This window comes from Hermetia illucens, chromosome 6 (assembly GCF_905115235.1).
Source record: "Hermetia illucens chromosome 6, iHerIll2.2.curated.20191125, whole genome shotgun sequence".
Lineage (NCBI taxonomy): Eukaryota > Metazoa > Arthropoda > Insecta > Diptera > Stratiomyidae > Hermetia > Hermetia illucens.
In genome coordinates, this window is record NC_051854.1 from 35,196,349 (window position 1) to 35,217,999 (window position 21,651).

Here is a 21,651-nt window from a genome sequence, read left to right on the forward strand (position 1 = left end):
CATGTAAACAACTCTAGGCACACATAATTTTGAAATACAGAGGATAAACAAACAATACGAGGGTCATGAAGAAATGGAAGATAGTATTTCACACGAAGAAAAGTTGAAACAACCAGCAGAGGAATCAATACTCCATACCACAGTTAAATACTAGACAGCTACCACACTCCCCCTTGCCCCTCAAGGGGGGAAATCAGTGCGAATACGCACGATTTCAAATTATTTTGCCCTTCAGCATGAGCGAGATGTCACCAAAATCCGATCAGCTGTGTTTGACATACCGCCCGGACTTGCCAATGTATTGCTGAGATCGGCAAGTTTTTGCTTATGCATAAGTGAATACGTGAATACGTGAATCGATCTATCTCTTACCAATACGATTTGACGAAGATTATGCCTTTTCCTTGTTTAGCGTCTCTGATGTGTACAGATAAGCTTCTGCAAGCGCATTCGCAAGTGGGATCATTTTAGTGTGGGTACTGCCTATAGTAGATCTACTGTGCTCCATACCTGAATGAACACAAGCACGAAGATAACACAATACATCGGTATGTTTTCACTCTTAGTTGGTTGAGTTATGCAGCATCTGAAATGGAAAACACCAGCAAAGATCTGAACAAAAATTGGGATGATACGAACCTGAACAGCAGTAGAATGAACTGCAGCACTTAAAAGAGTAGGGCGCAACTCAGAACAATCGACCTAAAAGAATTGGAAGAATTAATTGAAATTAAAACTAAATTACTTACTGTCAGCATGGATTAGAAACAAGATAGATATTACAGAAAACCCCATTTTGGAAATTAGAAATGTCATAGCTAGGTTAGAAAATTGAGCAGCAGACTGAACACTAATAATGACAAAAGAGTATACTAGACATGTGTTCCAACGTATCTCCAAATAGAATAGAATATAAAAGTAGAAAAGATTTTGTAACAGTAGAATTGAAGCATCTTAACAGGAAGCTAATGAGTTAATTGAACAGTCTTAGTAAAGTGGATATGCATTGCTAAAGATAGAAGAAACATTGAACACAGCTGTTCTAATACATTTGAATTAAATAAATCTGATCAAAAGCCTCAATCATGAAAACAGAACAATGATTGGGAGTAAAGACTAATCTCTATGGATATGGGTATAGATAAACGAAATCAATACTAAAGCATAGTCAGAGATAGAGACCAAGGTGAAACATAGGATAGATAAGTATGTCCGTGATAGGTGGTCCGTGAGGTCTTGAGGGATAAGTAAATGGAAAGAATCATCCACAATAAGCCAGTGCACACATGCAGGGATCTACACTTAACCAGTATGTGTTCTTCAAATGAACACTCATTATGTGTTACACATACTACGGAGCAGCTCTTAACGAGCACAGAGGGATAGTTTATCCTACAGATTACGCAGTTTATGGGGAATAACAATACCAATCCAAGGGAGATTTGAGAATTCAAAAATAGGAGTGAGGGCTCCTCAACAGAGAAGGGAGTTTGTGTCTAGAGTGAGGAAGCCCATTGGCGAATCATAGACACAAACTGCTGGAATGAGTAGCCGGAATTAGGCTCTCCTCTAGGTATATATGTGCCATGCATGGGACTTTCCGGAAGCCTCGAAATGCCAGCTGTATATGAACCAGCATTTGGGACTCATGACATTGCAAGTACCAATTTGTAAAGGAACCGCAATTTTCGTTTTCCAAGCCTATACGGCCGTACAGAGTGCCTGGTACAAAAAGTTGTTTGAGCAAGAGGAATGAATTGGTTCGTACTTGCAAAAGACTCAAGAGTATGTAGAAATTATGTTTGCTTTTTAATGTGTTATATAAGCGGGGACCCTTTTGGCGCTCACGAGCTACACAAAATGTGCCGTTTGGCGCTTGTGTCCAACCGTGATTGTTATTCGCTCGGTCAGCTTTAGATCGCACTTTACGGCATTGCTTCAAAACATTAAGACGAAAGAGAATTTTCAATTAAATCACCAAACAGTTATATAAAGCATTTCCTAAATAGTTGCCCCCATAATATTTGCTGAAAATGTCTTTAACGAACTCATTTAATTGGAGCGAGAAATTTCGTGGTGAGATCCTTTGAATTTACAATTGTTTTTATAGACCTAGGTACGTCCTGTTCAGAGCTCGAGAAATTTCATGGTGAGATCCTTTGAATTTACAATTATTTTTATAGGCCTAGGTACGTCCTGTTCAGAGCTCGAGAAATGTTCCGTTCGATGTTTGTGTCTAACCGCGACTGTTATTCAGTATGCCAGTTTTCGATCGCACTTTGCGTTATTTCTTGGAAATATTTAGACGATATGCCAAATCAGCAGAGAAACAGAATTTTCCGTTGACCCACACAGTTACATAAAGTATTTCCTCCTGAAAATTTCTTTTCGATAGTTGAACGCTCGCAAACAAACGGAACATTGACCGCACTTTTTGTTGTATATTTTGCGAGGCTCACGAACCCTAACGATCACTGATGGTGACTGCCGTTCCAATTACCTGTCAGCTTCTTGATTTACATTGCAAAAGGAACGCCTGCAACGCCATTAAGTTGCGAATGTTGAATTGTCGTGATATGTCAAAGCGCTCCTAGTGAACTAAATTAGTTGCAGCAGGAAATTTCGAATAGAAATTCCCTGAAATTACAATCACTTCTATGATTTCATCTGCCCTAGAACCACATAGGGCCGATTTCTACTCCAACACATTCTTTCACTGACAAGAAAAATTTCAAATTGACGCCGATGACCACCAGTAGACATTGGCAAACGTTAAGTGAAAAGTATGCCAGCAATCAAAATCACACTCTCCAACACTTGGAAAAAACAGATTTAAAAAAAAAGAGAGCAGTCAATTGAAAACAAAGGGAAACGATTGAAGTTATTATATTTGAATACATTTTTGCGGGTCCGCCGAAAATTGCTTTCAGGTTGCAAATTCTTTAACATAACTGACTGTCGCACGCAATCTTTGTTTTCATGTTTATTTTCGAATTGCAGTAAATTAAATTTAGGATTAAACGGCATCAAAATGACTAGTTAGAAGAAACGGTAAATTTTGGTAATTCTTTATTTACTTATATACCACAATAACTTCACTAATCACTTCATATCAGAACACAATACCACCAAAAACTGGACTTAGTGGTTCTAACTACGTTATCACCGCTTGAAAGAAGAGTAGTTGCAGTTTGTAATCAACAATTATTTTACAAAATAAGTACCACTGCTCCAACTGCAAAAATATTTATCTTTACCCGCTTTATCTCGAAAAATGTAGCTGTAATTCAACTGCAATATTCTCGCTCTACTCGATTATGCATTACTGTTTGCGATGGTTGCAATGATCTCCATAATTTCAGGAAAGTTACCGTCCATTATTCGTTAAATCAAGTGTAGGCCGATTGTTCACCTTACCAAAATTCGATGTTTCATTTCCACATAGTTTTTTACCATTATTCTATAAACTACAGCCAACGTCTCGTCAATTCCAGTCACAACCTTTAAAGCCGAAGTACATTGGATGTGTGCGTGGTGAGAGAGCTGTCAAATGAAGCTCTTTACACGGGCTTGTGTCAAGCAATAGTCACAAGTGCCAATTATTGATGTCACTGCATTAGTTTTGTTGATTCCATATGTTCGAATTGAATTTAAGAATAAAGTAGGTACACTTATAGGTTTCATTCATTTTTATGATTTCCATAACAGAAAACATGCTCGCAGTTCGGTTGTGGGCGCACACCTAGAAGGTTATATCCTATGTGGTGAGAGTGTGGAGGGTTAATCGGCCTGTCTGCATGTTTTATGTTATGAAAACGATAGAATATATGCCAGTAAGGGTGCACTTATCGCTGGCGTCAATTCAATTTTTATGAATGGAATCGACGAAACTGAAGCGAGTGACATTAATAATTAGCGCTGGAAATTATACAATGCATTCCGCAGTTCTCAAAACGAATTCAATCAAAAGTAACTGCAAAAAGCGCGGGCAAGCTGCGAATGCGAATTAGTCATCTGCCATCAGAACGAACCTTGCCGAATGGAGGGGCTTTGTGGACATGATTTCTTCATTGTACATTGAGGCTGCGTACGAGTCGAAGCTTGTCTCGTGCGCATCCAATGTACTTCCGCTAACATTCTTCTGACACGTATCTTCCGAAGTAACTTCCCTTTCTGATACAGGTGGAAATCTCGCATTGAGGTTGCTAGTTAACTTCTCTGCACTTCTCAATGGAATTCGAGAAAATGTAAATAAATCCACTTCCAATTCAAATAAAGGACAGTAATTACAAAGCTAGCCATTTCCTATTTTAATGCACATTTACATGCAAATGCAGCGGTTCTCAGTTTGCTTTAGGCAATGACCACAGGATGCCGCTCCTAAAATAGAAACTTATATTTGTTTATTTCGGTACTGGCAAATCGAAGTAAGAAAATTTGGTTTCAGTGTTCCGTGTCAAGCTTTGGGTGGAACAAGTTGTCTATCACTGCGGCCTTATGTCAACCGGTGACATACGCACGAACTTGATTCGGTGCGAACATAGGAGAAATTGAAGGAATTGAGATGTCAACGGAGAAATTCTAGCGAAGTTTATCCATCGTAAGATGCCGGAATATAGCCAAGTTCGTACAAGTGCTTTTCGAGTTGCTTCTGCACAAATGGAAGAAATACAACGCCAATCGTTTGTTTTCGATCGAGTCTGATTCCATCTCACATTTTTTGTTTTCTTTTCCTATGCCTGAAACCAGGCATCCCAGTGAACTTTTTCACGGTCGGATTTTGTATGCTGGTGTCTTACAACTCGGGTAGTAGGTTGTGGGTGGTTTGTGTCAAATGTTCGTTTATGAATTTCGGTAATCAGTATATGTGCGGTGTTTGAATCTTTTGATAAAATGCAGAAAAACCATGAATTCCGGGATTCCTGGGTGATTAGTGGAGACTTGTGTAGATATTTAGCGAGTGAAGATTTCGTGTAATGATGACAGTTTGCCTACTGTCTGTATAATTTCGAATGAGGATTTCAATAGAGCAAGCTTCGTGAACCGTGCTGCCGGTCATTTTGTGGGAGCATATTTTGCCTGAAAAGAAGAACCATAAAGCTAATTATTTTGACGTTTTTAGTTTTGTTTTGTTTGCCTTCAACCCAGATTTAGTGGTGGGAATGAGAGAAATATTCCCGAATAGCGGGGAAAGCCTCGTACAAACGAGAAGAACGAATGGAAACTGAACGGAGGGGAATAATATATCTTGAAGGTGAGTTTTCATCAATAAGTAGATAAACTAGAATTTTTCTTTATTGTTGGTATCATTCACTTTCGATAAATCGGAGCTCAAAGCATTATTTCTTCTTACGTATAATTTTAGGTCTTATATCTTATACCATTGCCATGTATGCATGTTCTTTTAACACTTAATTTCCATATATATGCAAAATATTGTAATGATGAGTATTAAAAGCAGGTGAAATAGTGAAGGCGATTTCTTTCTTTGCTTCACTCCAACGTATCTTGTGATAAATGTGAACGTTTGCTGAAATCTGTCATAGGAATATCTGTTAGATTTAAAGTGAAATTTGAATATTTAGTAGTTATCTAGAAAAGCGGACTACCTTTAATTTCGTTGATTTTTACTTAGCTGTGCAGGTCACCGCACTGAATATATATGAGCATATGATCCGTATATAATTAAAATGTGCAAATTTCATATGATGATATTACAATGTTTACAAATATTTCGTGCTATGAACCCTGAATGTACAACGGGTATTTAATAAATACAGTTCCCTATTCCTGCGATCAACTACTGGTTGTCTTTTGTCTGATGCTTCTGGATGACGTGTAACTTGAAAAAGATAAAGAATAGGAAGTGCAGATATGTTTATGTAAATCTTTTCCCTTGCAATTTTGTCTGCTTACGTTTTCCGCTATTAACTTAGGACTTTCATAACTAAATATAATAGAAAATATTCAATTCATGTCCTCAATTTTTTCTCTATTATCTATTCTTTAGAATTAAAATGAAAAATACGCCCTTGACTCGATTATAATAAATAGAAAACACAAAGTAAACGCTATCATTACACACCAAAATGGATTTGTCTCAATGTATTAAATGAAAAAATAGTACCTCCGGAGATTCATTGTCAGTCGTTCAATTTTAAATATTTTACATTAGAATTTCAAAATTCTCTGTTGTATCTCTTAAAATATTTCTTCATTCTTCCTGAAGAGCAATCCGTAAGTCATTTTTGTTTGAAATGTATCTGTCCTGGATTTTATCTTTCAATGTGTCAAAAAAATGCCCTAGAATGCGGTAGAGTTTCCAACCTTTTTAAAGTATTGAAGAGTAACCACAATTTTGTATTTAACGCTGTATTTCGGGTCCTTATCTTCATTAAAAATGTATTCGGTAGATATCCCATAATTTCTACGCTTCTATGGAGATGAAATTTTGAGATATCAATGTAGGCTTTGTGACCAATATTCCAATCGAAAGTGTGCAAGTCACCCACTCCATTAGCATTTATACAATCCCATTCCAACAGTGATCCTCCTCCTTGTTTTATTGTAGGAAATAAATTCATTTCACCCATTTCACAGTTTTCATCATCATCTTCAACGGCGCAACAGCCGTTATCCGGTCTAAACCTGCCTTAATAAGGAACTCCAGACACCCCGGTTTTGCGCCGAGGTCCACCAATTCGATAAACCTAAAAAATCTGTCTGGCGTCCTGACCTACGCCATCGGTCCATCTCTGGCAGGGTCTGCCTCGTCTTCTTTTTCTACCATAGATATTTCCCTTTTTAGAATTTCCGGGCTGGATCATCCTCATTTATGCGGATTAAGTGAGCCGCCCAACGCAACCTGTTGAACCGAATTTTATCCACAACCTGACGATCGCGTTTCGTCTATGCTTGGTGGTGGCAGCACTTTTCCGTCGTTTTCAGTTGGCGGGACATTATCGCCGATATTTTGGCTGCTGGGCAGTTCATCAAAATACTCAACCCATCGCTCCAATATGCCCATTCTGTCGGAAATTAGGTTTCTTTTTTTGTCTCGGCAGAATGGGCATCGTGATGTATAAAACTTCATCCTGCTGACTTGTTGGTAAAATTTCCGCCCCTAGTACGGTTGCTCACTGTTTCGAATTCACAGACTTGTTGGTTCTGCCAGGCTTCATTTTTCCGTCTGTGAAGTCGCTTCTCCGCTCGCTGGAGTTCGTGATAAGTCTCCGCGGGTGCCCGCGTCCTTTGAGACTGCAACATTACTCGGTATGCCGCATTCTTCCGTTCCGTTGCTAGCTTACATTCATCGTCAAACCAGCCGTTCCGACTTTTCTTGCGGCTGGGGCCAAGTAAGTTTATGGCCGTATCAATGATAACGCTCTTCAGGTGGTTTTGAATTTGTTAATGCTTCATCTCCAGGACATCTGTCGACTGCGGTTATTGCGGCATCCATTTCCCCCTTATAGGTATTACGGAGGGCTGTGTTGTGAATGGCTTCAATGTTAACTCTCACTGTCAGAAGTGATTCTAGGGGGTGTTGATAGAGTGAGATAGTGAGTCTTTATTGGCCTCCCTATAAGTTCTGACATTCATCAAGGCTGAGAGATGGCGGCGTTCGATCAACACGTGGTCAATTTGGTTGAAAGTGCTTTCCGCGCAAACTAGGTACTTCCAACAACCATTTCGCGTGACACTGCTAATTGAGTAATCTGCAGTTTGTTATCATTTGTATTTTGATGTAAATTATGAGAGATGAAGTATCGCCTGAATACGGGCTCCGTCCTTACTTGAATATTAAAATCCCCAAGTATGATTTTGATATCATATCTGGGGCAGGCTTCAAAGGTTCATTCGACTGCTTCGTAGAAGGTATCTTTCTCCGACTCTGTAGGGTCATAAAAGTTATATTTCTAAATTTGCCTCGCAAACACAGAGCATAGCCGTTCGCTTATGTTTTCAAAGCCGATAACAGCAGGTTTCATTTTTTGCCTGACTAAGAAACCTACTCCGAGCACATGGTTTATTGGATGGCTGCTATAATATATGGTATAGTAGCTTTTCTCCAGGAATCCGGTCCCTGTCCAACGCATTTCCCGTAACGCTATTACATCAGCCCTATATTGGGACAGAGTATCGGCTAGCTCCATCTCAGTACAGGGAGCGCACGTTCCATGAGAAAATGTGCAAATCGTTATTCCATTATTGTTGCTGGGTTCGTCGTTGTGTTATCAGTCCAGTCAGGCTCCTGTTCTGGCTTCGTAACGTTGTTTTTTTCGTGTAGGATTGTCAGCCCTACACAACCCCCAACCTGGAGAACCAATCGATATAATTTGCCCCGTTTTTAGGGGCGAGAGATTCGCCTTCATCCTTCGTCTGCAGCTTTTTGTTAAGAAAGGGTTTCCAGCGGTTCCAATGGTTTGTTTGTTGGTGTTGGTTACGCAGGCGTTTCCCAGGTTTTATGCTTCATCATGGGTACCAATTCACATTTCGCCCTGGGACCTATACTTCCCTTTGACTATTTCATAGTTTTGCTTCCATCAAATTTTTATTTTACCCTCCGATTTAAATATGTTGAATCTACTTTCAGTCGTCAGTGAAGACGACTGTTTTTTCCCAAAAGTTCAGGGGATGATTCTTCTAAATTTTCGCGGACTCAAGCCGCTTTTTCTTGTCAATTTAGCTCATGTACGGTTTCTTGCGAGCTGTACGTCCGTGATATTCAGCTTTTCGAAGAACATTCTGTACAGTTTCAACCGATACGATTTTTCTCTACTTCATTCTTCACCTTCGCAAACAATGCTTTTAATAGTTTTAACTGATCTGTTAGCACTTTAACTTATTTATTTGAATGTACCATCTTGTTTAAATACATTGTTCATAACTTTTCGTCCTTCTACGGTTGTTTCTCGGTCGTTTTGTCCACTTTGTAATTGTTAAGAGGAGAAAGGGGGTATTTAAAGTTTTTTCTTCGCATTTTTCATCTAATGTTTAAATAAAAACATAACATCTCAGGAATATTATCTCGGAATTTCAAGTCGATCGGAGTAAAATTGATTAAGTTATGAGTATTTGAACGTCTGTTGCTCTAGGCGGGTCTTATAGTATGCAAAACTTTAAATCGTTTTTTTTTTCAAAACTTACTATTTATAAAGTCCGTATACGCAACTCAAAATCTACTGTACCAATCGTTTTGAAATTTTGCACAGTTCTTCTTCACGTAATTCTCTAGGTATTCATGGGAGCTTTTTTGTTTTTCTTAATATTGATTTCCTATTAATGGTAATGGGTCTTAATGGAATTACTGAGCGAATCAGGCTTCAACATTTTTCTATGGAAAGCTTGGTAGAAGCAAACGAACGGAACATTCTCGGTAATAGATCCATGTTTGCTTTTCTAGGAAGTGAGGAGGAAATAAGTAGATGCATCCAAGGTCATTTTTTCGGATGCATCCGTTCCCTGTTGTGATAGAATGAAGGAGCACAAACAAGAAAACCACCTAGGCGACATCGACTCACCAATACCACTTATCTGCCTACCCGAAAGGTGCACATTGAGATTCTGTGCTCCTTGGCCGCTGAAGTTGCTCCTAATGTGTATAATCTTCTTGCTGCATGTATGACTTTATTGTATTTTGAGTTCTATGGGAGTGCAGCACGCCTTCAGAAAGCGAGATTTCATTCAAGGCTTGATCAATCCAATTTTGGGCTTAACATTCTTTAAGGTTTGACTTCAGTTTAGCAGAAGATAATCGCTGTTTTTGTTATTTTGTTAGTAGCCACTGGGTTTTCCGAAATGCCAATTCATATCAGATAACATTCTATTCATGTTAATTACTACGGTGCATTTGGTTCAGTGGCGATATGTATGATGATCATATGGGAAAATTTGATAGAAGTTTAATCTGTTAAAAATAAACTAGTTCTTAATAGATAAAATTAATTGGAAATTTGGAAAATGTACAATATGATTATTAGCACATATGTGCCTATTTAATGATGGATGGGGATTTGAAAGCCTCGAGATTGCACCCAGATCAGGCATTCGATAGAGCCAAATGGCGAAGCCAATCACGACGAGCCGACCCCGCTTGTGAACGGGACAAAGGCTGAAGAAAAAGAAGATGCGCCTATTTAATGATTGAATGAATCAGAGAGATGATGGGCTAATGAGTCGCATTAAGTGCTCGACAGCAAGAAACATCAATGAAATAATCTCGACAAAAATGTATCCGATATTGGCACGCAAAGAGAAAATGTACGTACGTAGAGCCCATACCAAGGGGCGGGTATAATTATTATTAGTTGCCTAAAGTTGATCATATCCTATTCTTGCAAACCAATTTGTGGGTGGCATCGTTATTATGGGAAAGTTACTTTGGTCATTGTATCGTCATTTGACGTCGGATACCAGTCGACTCAGCTGTAAATGAGTACCTGAGTCAAATTACGGTAATAATCTCGGGCGAAACGCAAAACTGATTAGATTGCCTCATATAGGGTACTATAATCCTGTAGTATACCGTTACCACCTTGAATGAAGTGCTCTAACACACTTTAATGCCCGGATCCAATTGGATTTTTGCGCCAACGATTATTAGTATTATTACTTTGGAAAAATTAAGGCAAGAGCACCATTTTCAGCAATGATATATTTACACATTTTTTTTTCGCTGTGACAAAATGTTTTCCTCTTAGTTGCTTCGTAATGTAAATACATATACGCAACGCCCGAACTTAATGGCATCAATTTTAGTAAATATATTTTTAATTCTACCGAAAATCGATTTCATTGTCTTTTCCAATTTGCTATCATCAGAAACTCATCAAGAGAGCACACAAACATGTCTTATAAATGAAATCTGTGGAACACAATTTGCTCTGTAATGAACAATTAAAAGTATTTCCTTTCTATATACATATCAATTTACTTGTAGTTTCTTCGGGATGGAAGATGGCGTTTGGTGCCATTCGCAGGATCTGCTAGTTCGCATCATTTTACTGCTGACAATCTTCTACACATAAGTAAGCATCCCGAATTTCCTTTTTTAGGTTTTGTGTGAAACAATGCTAATAAAGCATGAGGGTAGTAACCACTATAATAGAAACGTGTACCTTGTTACTATCAGTTTTTAATTTACGATCATATTTGTGTGCTTTTGTGCACGGAGGAAAGTGAAAGTGAAAGATCAATTTAGATGCGCACATGTACAGCCCCTGTTCATTAAATTAGGACCACAGCGACTTTTTCACATTTCTTCGAAATTTTTGTCGCTGACATTATAATATTACGGGATTTTCTAATAACGGTAATTTTATCTTATTCGGGTGACGATTGTAAGCAGTAGAAAATTATCAAGTGTCTCTAATATCGTTTTTCCTGTTTTCGAAGACTCTTTTTTTCATCCAACTTCCTTTTCGCTTGTCATCCAAAATGTTCACAAATATATTTAAACTTATTTATACGACGTAAATTCCCCATTATTTGGCAGATATTTAAAAGTTTATTACCAGTCAACCACAGAAGAGTGTGTTAAAAGTGAAAAAGAGTAAGTTAAGTGAATTAAAAGAAAAGAAAGTGGTTTTAGTCGGATAAGAATAAACATTTAGAAGTGCTTTAGATTATATATATAAATTCGAAAATGGGTAAACGTAAAGACATTAATTTTGAAAAAATAAGTTCAATAACTTCATTATTGGAGATGAAAATGTTTAGCTTTCGAGATATCGCTAGAAGGGAGAAAGTTTCTCACCAAACTGTTAGCAGAATCAATCAGGCGAATTTGGCTAACAAAGGACAAGTCGAAAACAAACGACAAAATTGCGGTCGTAAAAGGAAAACAACGCCTCGAACGGACCGCAGAATTGTTAATCAAGCTTGCGAAAAGCGTTTTTCTTCCTTGAGGAGCTTACATCAGGATCTCCAAGAGGAAGGGATACATGTTTCGCAAATGACTTTAAGGAGAAGACATTACGAAGCCAATCTTCGGTCGAGAAGGCCTGCAAAGAAGCCTAAGCTGACCGCTGGAATGAAGAAAGCCAGGCTAGAGTTTGCAAAGCGTTATCGGCACTATTCGGTTGATGACTGGAAAAAAGTGAATAAGATATAATTTTAATATACATAATCGCCTAATCCCCCAAAAGCATATTTTTAAAAAACAAAACATATTTTTCTCCCCATTTAGGTAGCTTTTAGCGACGAATGCAGGCTGGAAGCTGTTACAGAAAGGCTGCAGTATGTTCGCAGAAGACCATCGGAGCGATATCAGGAAGACTGCGTCGTAAGAACTATCAAACACCCTCCAGCAGCGATGATATGGTCCCTTATCTCAGCCGATGGACCAGGACCGCTATATTTTGTAGAGGGAACAATGGATGCCTGCCAATACCAGTTTTTGATTGACGACATTTTGTGCCCTCATTTTAATTACCTGCGATGCTGCCGACATTCAACAACCTTTATGCAAGATGGTGCACCTTGTCATCGTGCTAAATCTACAATTAATATGTTGAAAAGATGATCGATGCTATGAAAGTATGCCTGACAGAATAAGGGCAGTTATTGACACTAGAGGTAGTTTCACAAAGTATTAATGTTTAAGTCAGATTCCTTTTGATTAAATGAATTATATATAAGATAGGGAATCTGAAAATAGCATTTTCTATTTTATCTCTATTTTCTGTAATAAGCTTTGGAAGAAAGAAAACCAAATTTCGGAAAAAAGTAGTGCGGTCCTAATTTAATGAACAGGGTCTGTACATATATGTATCGTTATGAAGACAGTATTTTATCTTCGATATGTATATACACATGTGTATTTTGGAGTTTGGCATAATATGAGAAAAAATTTTGTATTTTTAGCTATGTACGAATGGAAAATCGTGCATAGATAGTTTCTCACATAAGATGAATACAAAACCTTTATACCCGAAACGCCGAGCTTTCGGAATTCCGATTTGTTTCAGTATAAAATTAGATATTGTCCATCAGAAACTGCTACTCAATTAGCCCTGTACTTACTGTACTTCCTCCTGTCCAGCGATTAAGTTGATGCGGACTTAGGACCGCATCATTCTCAAAACGAAAACTTTTCTTAATTTATCTTTTACTGGACGCGCAATGATAAGAATTTTTCGCACTTATCTACTTTTAATGTTTTTCTACAAATCTAAATTGTGTACCATTCCAGAAAAACTTACTTTTCTCAAACATCTATCGGACTTTCACTTGCAGTATACAAAGTTCTTTATGACTACTCCACTAAACATAACATTTCAAAAATCTGACATTTTTCTTTTACAAAGCTAGTGGAACTTCAATCATAAATGAAGCCTGATTACTCGTGAAAATTACAATCTTATATATAAAAATCAATTGCTGTTCGTTTGTCTCGCTAAAACTCGAGAACGGCCGAACGGATTTTTGTTATCTTGGTTTTGAAATGTTCGTGGAGGTCTAGGGAAGGTTTGAAAGGTGAGAAAAATTCGAATAATTGCCGGTAAATCCATAAAAACAGCACTTTTCTTTTTCCCATATAAACGTTTTTTTCTAAACAAGATCCTACAGGTATGCGAATTGATTGTTTGGGATGAATGCACAATGGCCCATAAGAGGTCACTGGAGGCACTGGACAAAACGTTGAAAGATCTTCGTGACAAGCCAACTATTTTCAGTGGGGCCATGATTCTGTTGTCAGGTGATTTTCGTCAGACTCGTCCAGGTATTCCCCGATCAACTGTTGCTGATGAACTAAATGCATGCCTAAAACAATCGAATTTGTGGCAGTATGTAAAGACACTCCAATTAACAACTTTAGAACAAGATGATACTGCGAATGTGTTTGCAAAGCAGTTGTTAGACATTGGAAATAATAAAGTTGCAGTGGACACCTCGACCGGATTCATCACGTTACCCACAGATTTCTGTCACATAACAGACTCAAAATAAGAGCTTATTCAGCGTATTTTCCCAGATATAGCGCAAAAGTTAAATAACCATAATTGGCTGGGTGAACGAGCAATATTGGCGGCGAAAAATAAAGATGTCGAGGATCTCAATGCGACCATTCAGAATTTTCTTCCAGGACAGTTGGTTTCCTTCAAATCAGTCGACACCGTTATGAACCAGGATGATGTTGTAAACTATCCCACGGAGTTTTTAAATTCACTGGAATTGTCTGGATTACCACCTCACAATTTGCAGTTAAAAATAGGGTCAGTTGTCATGGTGCTGCGTAACATTAATCAACCTCGACTGTGCAAAGGAACAAGACTGGTTGTGGAAAAGCTGATGAATAACGTCATTGAGGCAACAATCATAAAAGGAAAATACAAAGGAGAGGATGTCTTGATACTGCGGATACCAATGATTCCAACGGATTTACCATTCGATTTTAAACGCTTACAATTTCCACTACGCCTGGCCTTTGCGATGACCATAAATAAATCGCAAGGACAGTCGTTAGAAGTTTGCGGAATCAGCTTGGAGTTTCCCTGTTTCGCGCATGGACAATTATACGTCGCGTATTCGCGTGTCGGACAACCGTCTTCTTTGTTTATTTACGCACCATAAAACAAAACAAAAAATATAGTTTATGAGAAAGCTTTAAATTGATTAACAAACTGTATCATAGCAGTGTGAGCCTGTCAATATCAAATTTAATCCTTATAAATAGCCAGTATCTCAGGAAAGCCCTATTTTGTAATTAAGCAACATGAAGTGTTGAAAGTAATAATAAAATTATATGATTCATTCACAATATGCTTTTTTATTTAATACGGATTCGTTTTGTTTGTTTTAAAATTATTTTATACAAAAGTTTTGGTCTTTTATTTATCGATTGAGGCAGTTCGAAGTCTGCCGGGTCAGCTAGTAATATATAAGTGCTTCATAAGAAGCACATTTGGCTATGGACGGGAAGCGCATCTGCATCGCTTCCAAGGGGACAATTACTGAAAAACGCAACGATATCGCAGGGAAGCTCTTCCCTTTCATATTTATAGGAATCGCTTCTAGAATAAGCCATTGGGACATGCAGCACTCTCACATTCCTCAGGATTCTGTTTTAAATTACTATTGTCAATTCATAGTGCGCGATTGAGGTATCGTCCTTTCCTTGCTCGCGGAGGCGAAACGGATAATTTTTGAAGGCTCAATAAAAGTTACAATCATAAAACATATATACCAAAGACTTGTAGTTGTAGTAAATAATATAATTCTTCTCATTATTTAAAGTTACGGGTTATTCGGAGCTTGAAGAAAAATCGAAAAGATGAATACAATTTTTGTCATAAATTGCAGGAACAATACCCGGATTTCTGGGCACTTGGTTATTTCAAATTGGTCAGTGAATTTCAATTCCAGGAATATATAGTTTTAAATGCACCTGGATTAGCGCGGACGCACACAGAATGCATTCTCTGTTTTTAAGGTTTTGTGTGAAACAAAACCTTATTAGAATCGATTCGATGTCTGTCTGTCTGTCTTTTTTTTTATGGATGGAGGTGGAAATCTTAGAAAGACACTGCCGCGCCAGGTTGCAGCAGCGTGTGGGATTCTCACCCACTAAAACCACCCCCATTTTCTCCTCTTTCCTTCCCCGCGGGACCGCCGCAAAGCATTACTGCGCTTTACGCGACCACGCCTTCCGTTCTTCGCGTCCTCCTTGCGCGCTCCGCTCTTCCCAATTCCTCTTGTATTCGTTTGATTGCGGTGTTCACCGCACACCAGTTTCCCTCCGATTTCAACATTTCCCCGACGATGTTCTTCGGGCTTAGAGTGGTTTTCAGGGAGTCTTCCAGACTTCTCCTTTCTGAGAGAAATCGTGGACAGTGGAAAGTAACATGCTCCGGGTCCTCAGGTGTGCAACCACATTCAGGACACAAGGGAGAATCATCCAGCCTGAATTGGTGCAGGTACTTCCTGTAACCGCCATGTCCTGACAGGAATTGCGTCAGATGGTAGTTAATCTCACCGTGTCGTCGCTGGATCCACTCCTCAATACGGGGAATCAAAGTGTGGGTCCAGCGACCCCTCTGCGAGTCATCCCACCGTTTCTGCCACTTCTTCAGCGACTCTCGCCTTGCCGCCTTTCGGCATTCTGCATTCTTTTCAAGAGGATTCTTTTTCCTTGTCTCGTACAGGCAGCGTGTCTCACTTGCCAGAATGTCTATCGGGATCATTCCCGCAATACGCTGCCTCGCCTGATATTGTTCTGAAGGCGCTGCACGCCCTTAGCGCCACTAAGCGGTAAGTCATATTCACTCTCCTACGATTACTCTCACACGCTAATGCTTCCTCCCAGACTGGTGCCGCGTATAATAGTGTGGAGCGAACCACTCCGGCCACAAGTAATCTGCGACTGTACCTTGGACCTCCAATGTTAGGCATCATCCGCGCTAATGATACGCTGGTATTTGCCGCTTTCTCACAGGCTTAGTCCAGATGTCCCTTGAAATTGATTTTAGCGTCAATCATCACCCCTAGGTATTTGATAACCGGCTTCGAAGTGATAACGTGACCACTAACGCGAATATTAATCGTATTCCTCTTCTTACGATTGGTAATCAAGACCGCCTCCGTCTTTTGTTCCGCAAGATCAAGCTGAACCATCTCCAGCCACGCTTTTATGGCGCTAATGGTTTCGTTAGCGTACATTTCAACGTCTTTAGGTTCTTTCGCGACGACAACCACAGCTAGATCATCTGCGAAACCGATTATCGTGGCCTCCTTTGGCACGGGAAGGACAAGGACCCCATTGTACATGACGTTCCACAGGAGAGGACCCAACACTGAGCCCTGTGGTACTCCTGCGGTGACGGTGTACTGCTTGGATCCCTCATCCGTGTCGTACCACAGTGTCCTCTCCGAAAGGTAAGTGTTGAGGAGCTTAGTCAAGTAACTAGGGACACCCCTTTTAGCCAGTGAACTTTTTATCCACTCCCAGCTTGCGGAATTGAACGCATTTTTGATGTCCAATGTCACTACGGCACAGCATTTTTTAGACGACATCGCGTCTCGAGCCAGCTTCAAAACAACGTCTACGGCGTCGATCGTTGAGTGGGCTTGACGAAATCCAAATTGTCGCTCCGATAGTCCATCCGTATATTCGATGATAGGGAGCAGTCTGTTGTAGATGACCCTTTCGAGCATCTCTCCTGCCGTGTCGATAAGGCAAATCGGTCGGTATGATGATGGGTGTCCTGGGTGTTTATTCGGCTTCGGGAGCAAAACTAGTTTTTGCCTCTTCCACCGATCGGGGAAAATTCCTTCTATCATGCATGTTTCAAACACGCTGATAAACCAGTCGGGTCTGGTCTTAACAGCGAGTTTAAGGGCTCTATTGGGAACAGTATCCAGACCGGGTGCTTTGTTGTCACCAATTCTCTGGCAAATTTGCATAAGTTCCTCCTCAGTTACCGCAGGTATGGTGTAGACGTCCAGTGCTCGCTTGTGTTGTTTGCGCTCCCCTTTATCCGGGGGGGGAAGAGCACCGTCACGATATCAAGCAGAAGATGCGAGCAGGTCAATTGTGGTGTTCGCCCTCTCATCTTCTTCATAACTATCCTGTACGCTGTTCCCCAGGGGCTTTGGTCTGCCTTTGTGCAAAGCTCCTTGAAGCATTCTCGCTTGCTGGTCCGTATAGCCTGTTTAAGCCTACCTCGAAGGTTCACATATGCTAGCCTTTTCTCGTCGAAGTCTGGTCTTGCTCTAGATCGTTGGCAGATCCTTCTAGCACGAAAACATGCATCCCGTAACACCGCGATCTCTTCATTCCACCAATAGTTTGAGCGCCTTTTTGCGAGAACTCGTCGCCTCGGCATAGCAGCGTCGCATGCTCTTGTTATGCGTCCCATCATTTGCTCTACCTTTTCCGTAGCCGCACCACCGGGACTTTGGCCTCCCAATAGCATCTCTTTGAATGCATCCTCCTCAAGCCCTTTCACGGACCAACCCCGATTTCCAGCCTCACGGGAACACGTATCGACGCATGGCCCATATTCGACCTGGAGGAAAATCGCCTGGTGGTCGCTGTGAGTGTAATGCTCACTGACAAACCATGTCATTCTCCTCGCCAATGTGATACTCACATATGTCAGATCGACTATTGAGCCCGACCCTGTCCCACGAAAAGTGGAAACGTTTCCCGTGCTGGCAAGCACCAAATCTAGCTCCGCGAAAGCCTCGAGCAGGATACGGCCCCTGGTGTTCTTAGTGCGACTGCCCCAATCCACGGCCCACGCGTTGAAATCACCAGCTATGATCTTGGGGTTTCGACTTCTTGCATCCGGGACTAGCATACCTAGCATTTCTTCGAATTCTGTTATCGTCGCGCTTGGTGGAGCATGGGAACTATATATATAGATACAAGCTATTTTTGCCCTGACGAATCCAACTTCTGGAAACTCCATCACTTCTTGAATGGCCTGATTTCCACACGCCCATATTGCCGCCTTGCCAGTTTCATCTGCAGTCCAGGCACCGCTCTTATTGTTGCGATAAGGCTCGCTGATTATGGCAGCTTCGATTCCCTTCTCATAGATGGTCTGCGAGAGAAGGTCTTGCGCTGCCTCGCAGTGGTTGAGGTTGATTTGTATCAACCTCATTTTTTTACTGCATTCAAGGCTCGCCTAAACACTGGGCATCTGATGCTGCCTGCAACGTGCCGACAGTCGACGCCCTTTTTTTCCTTGCAGAACATGCATTCAGGCTCAGCCTTGCAATCCCTGAACATATGGCCTTCTCCCCCCACATTTTCTGCAACATTTTGACCTGTCATAGTCACCGGTGCATTTCGCCGCTATGTGGCCGAATTCCAGGCATCTAAAGCAGCGCTTAAGGGATACCTGCTCCCTGAGTCGGCAAACGACCCAACCTATTTTTACTTTCCCAGCCGCCAGCAGTTTGAACGCTGCTTCAGTTGGTAAGCCTATGGTTGCCGTTTGCGTGCCTCCGTATGCCTTCCTCAGTCCCCTGATTGCGGAATCTTGCAAGCCAAGTGGTCCGAACTGCTTTTCTAGGGCGTCACGGATATCCTCCTTGGTCGTGATTTCGTCAATGTCCTTACATTCTATGACAAGCTCCTGCTTTCTGGCCCGTACTTGAGCTTCTTCCCCTAAGGACTTCTCCACCTTGCCGAGGAAATTTTCCACCGTTTTGCCCAGAGACTTCTTCAGCTCCAGCATCAAGTCTCCTTTCTGGGAGCGTCTGATTCAGCTGACGTTTTCTCCAAGGTCCATCAGCTCAGGATCGGATTTGACCTTCCTAAGGATATCGGCGTAAGTCATATCCCCTTTTTTGGAGATGATGATTAATTCGGGCCGTAATCTTCTTTTCTGCGTCGTATTTTTCCTTTCGCCAACCTTGGTCCCTTTTTGAGGCTTTGCCTCCCTTGGGTCAATTGGAGCCGGCGCCACAGTTTCCACGATGTTGGTAACTTTGTTTGCCTTGCCTTTTGCCGGTGAGAGGACTTTTTGCCTTTTCGCGTCCTGTGAGGATCCGAAAGAATCGTTCGCGCACCCTCTACTCCTCTTTTCAAGTTTACCGCCCTTTGGATTTTGAGGGGGTGTCACTTGTGTTGCCTGGGTAACACTTGATTTCTTCGAGGCGTTTTTTTCTTCCTTGGCACCATTGTATAGTACCCGAATGGTACGGACCATGTTTTTGATGGCCTGGTGCACGTTGTGTTTGTCCTTAATAAATTCAGACAACTCTACTATTTTACCTCCGAGTAGGACTCTGACGTAGCTCCTCCGCTTGGTTGTCACATTGGGCGCTAATGTACTTATTAGCCTTCCGAGAGCTTCCCTGATTTCCTTCCTTCATCAAGGTTAATTTCGGAGGAGATCGTCGAGCTTCTCTTAGATGGATCAACCACTAAGTCCTGCGACATGTTTCGACCAGGTGTAGTTACCCCGCTATGGGCTAATAACTGACCAGTTTGTGCCGCATCTTTTCTTGCGTTTTGAACAGGCGTTCTCGGGAGTGATGTACTCCTTTTAAATGCCTCTTTCTCCAGGCTACTTGTAGTATTTGATGCAACGGTGGCCAAGTAATCCACCACCGAGGCACTGCAGTCGAGGGATATCGACGGCCGGGAGCCTGCTTGCCCACTCCCAAAAGCCGCCGGTACTGGGTTTCCGAAGTCCTGCACCGTAACTTTATTCTCCTTCTGTTCCTCCATGTTTGGTTTTATTTCTGGGTATCCTTCCCATAGCCAATTTTTATCCACGGGCGGGCATTTACTTCCCACCTACCCGGCCTGCGCATAAGCATGCCCATACACGTACACCTCCAAATGCGTATATGTACATATTCCTACGCATCCGCCGAGCATTCCCTTATCCGCACGAAGGGACGCGCCTGATGGGAGATTTGGCAACTCCGCACAGGTCTGTCTGTCTGTCACAGCCGATTTATTCAGAAACCGCTGGACCGATCGTCACGAAAATTGGTAGGAGTATGTTATCTGCCGTTCCCTTTACATGCAGCAACTGACGCCATTTTGTGTTAAGTTTAAGGGGGGGCTCCCCATACATGTGAAAGGGGGATGCAACATTTTTTTTCACAGAATGTAGCCAGGGGTATGAAATGAAAGATCTCAATTAGTACTTTTCGAAACTGGTTTAATATTTGATATTGGGTGAAACATAGGGGAGTGAGGGCTCAAAATATGACCATCAAAAAGTGTAACAGGTCTGGTTCTCAGAACCTATCCAACCGAAAAATCTGAAAAAATCACAGTAGTGCATCTCTACGAAATCTAGGCCCCAAAATATATTCGGTTTCGATATCTGCGCAAATAAAGTTAATAATAGTATATTTCCACATTTTAGAAATTTACCCGGCACCCCCCTTATGTTCATCCCAAAAGTACAAAATTTGGCATGCGTATAAAAAGAACATAACGCACAATTTGGTGAAGTTTGAAGAAAATCAAACTATTATTAACAAAGTTATAGGAGGTAAAACTTTACAATTTTTTGTGAATTTCGTGCACTCTACAACCTGCATGACGTCATCATCACATATCAATTCGTCAATACCACAACGAAGTAAGTTCGTATGAATTGGGTGGAAAAGAATTATTTTGTTTTAGTTTTTTAATCATTTATATATGAATATCAAGTATTTCAACGGGACATGTGTGCATTTAGGTATATAGTATATGCGTGCTAATGGACTTTGCGGGTAGTGCCTAATTCAGATAGGTATAAGAAGTAAATCGGAAATATGGGTACGATCAATCTATATACGTGCCTATATGTGTACAGTATTCGAAAATAGGCAGTTTGTTTGTTTAGGGTGAACGTAACATCTACGGCTGTAATATGTACGTATTTGTCGTAGTTTTGTAGCTGTTTACGGATAGAAAAATGTTAGTTGAAATTTCTTAGATAAGATGAACACAAAACCTTTATACCCGAAGCGGGAGCTTCCGGTATTCCGACTTGTTTTTTTGTAATATTGATTTTCCCCGCGGTCTAACCGGCGCACATAGTCAATTTACCCGATTTAGGCGGTCAAAATTATGGAATTTATTCTTCCTTATAAAGTTACCATGTATTTCGAGCCACAAAATGAAAAATTAAAAATAAATTAGTGATTAGAATTTTAAAGAACAAAAATATATACATACAAATTTTGACG

At 40.7% G+C, this 21,651-nt stretch overlaps 1 protein-coding gene and 1 long non-coding RNA gene across 5 annotated transcripts in view; one reads left to right on the top strand and one right to left on the bottom strand.

Moving 5' to 3' along the window:
• The window catches only part of LOC119659480, a 73,034-nt gene extending 68,920 nt beyond the window's left edge, over positions 1-4,114 (bottom strand). For both annotated transcript variants that reach the window (XR_005250348.1, XR_005250349.1), the window contains exons 1-3: positions 2,899-4,114; positions 2,501-2,816; positions 373-702 (exon numbers count right to left, since the gene is read on the bottom strand). This is a non-coding gene — a long non-coding RNA (uncharacterized LOC119659480). The remainder of the gene's footprint in view (positions 1-372; positions 703-2,500; positions 2,817-2,898) is intronic.
• A 356-nt stretch (positions 4,115-4,470) lies between these two features.
• Positions 4,471-21,651, top strand: part of LOC119659472 (longitudinals lacking protein, isoforms H/M/V) — a 110,685-nt gene continuing 93,504 nt past the window's right edge. For 2 of the 3 annotated variants that reach the window (XM_038067562.1, XM_038067564.1), the window contains exon 1: positions 4,472-5,254. The gene's annotated coding sequence lies outside the window, so the exon portion shown is untranslated. Of the gene's footprint in view, positions 5,255-21,651 lie in introns of all 3 variants that reach the window. The other variant, XM_038067563.1, reaches the window with a different exon arrangement.